This window comes from Athene cunicularia (genome assembly GCF_003259725.1).
Source record: "Athene cunicularia isolate RWA chromosome 5 unlocalized genomic scaffold, athCun1 chr5_part1, whole genome shotgun sequence".
Lineage (NCBI taxonomy): Eukaryota > Metazoa > Chordata > Aves > Strigiformes > Strigidae > Athene > Athene cunicularia.
The window spans coordinates 24,603,407-24,605,913 of record NW_020799101.1 but is presented as its reverse complement, the minus strand read 5'-3'; positions in this window follow the sequence as shown (position 1 = coordinate 24,605,913).

The window sequence follows — 2,507 nt, the reverse complement described above, 5'->3', positions numbered from 1 at the left end:
AGAGACTATTTCTGTTCTGATTTGGCCAGAAGTGGATTTGAATGTGCTACTGCCCTTATGCAATACTTAAAGCTTCTTTTGAGAAATGACCATGGGTGCCTATTCTCTCCTGCAAGAAGGAGCTATTGAGTTAAAAACTGTCTTTTTGAGGATCTCAGATAATCCCTTCTTCTCGACCTGAATCTGCCCTAAAATTCAGTGGGTTTGCTTGTTTGTGAAGACCACCTCCTGCCACGCTGGTCAAAACAAACTCACTGCCTGCTGGGCCTCCCCTGTCTATGTCTGCCAATCGCTTGTCGCCTCTCTTCGACTGTGCATGCTTTAGAGTAAAGACCCTTTTTCAGTATTATGGTATACAGTGGTCTTGGTCCATGGTTGGGACTCTGAGGTGCTACTGGAAAAAAGTGCCTGTGAAACTCAAGTGCTCTGAAACCTCATCTGACAATTTGTAATTCTGAGCTTGGCACCTCAACAGACACTCACTCGATAAAGAGGAGCAGGGAGACTGGGTTCTGGAATTATTAGTTTTATTATTAAATGTTAGTATGATTAGTTATTCCTTTGGAATCAGTGATGTGTCTAATGTCAGAGAGAGAAGACAGGCCCTAAGGCTCTTACAACCTAGATGTGAGCAGAGAGATCTAAAATCCCGACTACATCTAGTCTGTTGAGTGTCAAATGTGGAGTAGGAAGCAAGGGTAACTTCAGAACCTGGGGAAGGCAAGTAGCTGAGGCAGATAAAAGGCAGGAGAATAAAAAGATTAAAAAGATTAAATTGGGTGAAGGAAAATGAAGGGTGCACATGACAAAGCGTTCCCTCCCTGTGTGTGAGGCTGCAGAATACTCTCAAACTTGATCATTAATTTCAGTTCTGGGCCTCAGAATTGGAAAGTGCTCACTTTACTTGCCTGCTGATTGAACTTATTTACCGTATGAAGGGAATGACCCAACAGTGGCCCTACAAGGAATGCAATGCACAGATTTTAAGCATGTTCCTACCTCTTAAAAGTCTCTGGCTCTCTGGTCTAAAGCAAGCATGGTGAAACATGAAAATACAAACAGAAAGAAAACTTCGTACAGAACCACTGCCCAGAGTGTTTGCCTTTTGAAACGCCTCCATGAGAAGGTGACAGGAGAAGCTCTCTGGGAGCAAGGTAACTTTAGCCCTGCAAACGGAGCCCAGAGCCACGTAGAGCAGCAGGTCCTGCACCAGCACACGGCCAAGCCAGGCTGCTCATGGCCAGCAGGCTGTGTTCTCGCTCCGAGCTGGCCCCAGCTGCTCTGCCTTGCTCCTTTGACGTGTACGTGTGTGTTACATGACTATAGAAGGAGCAATCAGTCAGCTCCCAGGAATCTTAGCAACAGCCGCGTCCCCAGAAAAGGCTTGTAGCAGCTGGAGCGGTGATGACTCAGCAGCATGGTCTCTCTGGCCTCTTGCTGATCCCTGGCAAGGACTGCAGTCCAAGTTCTGGCTCCCTTGTTTGGGTCAGTGCTTTCTTGCTGGCACCAGTAGACGAATTCCTGGATCCTGCTGGCCTTGGCATTAGAAAGCAACCAAAAATGAGCTGATAGCTGCAGCCAAAAAAGTTTTTGTTCTCTTAACGACAAATTTTAAAAAGCAAAACAAAACTGAACAAAACCCGCAGAATCCTGTTAGTACGTTGTAACAAAGGAGGCAAATGGCAGAGTTCAGCCGTGGTGGATGTGTAAGGGAAGACACAAGCCAGGAGACCCACGTCCCTGCCGTGTCTTAGGGAGTGAAGCAGATCGGTGGGGCTGGGCTGGAGCCTATACAAAACATCACTAGAAGGTTTGTTTATGTAACGAGTTTGGGAATGTGATGTTGAGTAACTGTCGACATTTCACCTAGTTTAAATCACTAGTGCAATGAATCTGTTTGGCCTCAAGTTGTTTTCACCTCCAAGGATATGTTTATATCACAAGAGTCTCCCCACCCTCCTGCAGTAATTCCACAGACAAGTGAGAAGAGAGATTGGGATTAAGGAGTGACGGGTCAAGACTGCAGCGTGGCTGCGCATCGCAGGAGGAACCTTGCGCTGGGCAGCGAGGGGACAGCAAGGGGATGGCGAGGGGACTGCGAGGGTGCTGCAGCCTGGATGGGCTGAGGGGCTGCAGGGTACAAGGGCAATACTGCGTCCGGCAGTGAGGCCCCTGAGGAGGGGAGGGGGGGAGAAAGGGAGCAAGGAGGGGCCGCAGGAACCTGGGGGGGGGCGAACTGCGTGTCTGGATTTTTTTGGCAGAGGGCTGCCGGGAAGCTTGCTGGTTCTGTGCCAGCGAGCTCTGCTTAGTCCCTCCCTTTCACGAGCACTAAAAATTCACCCTGAAACAAAAACATCCATGTGTGTGAGTGTAACAATCTGCCTTCTCAGCAGCACCGCCGCCACCCCGGCATCGCTGGCCTCGTTACTGGGAGCAGGAAATGAGTAAAACATAAATGACTCGGGAGGAGGCAGGAGGGGCCGCCAGCTCCCCGGCCTTGGCCGCCT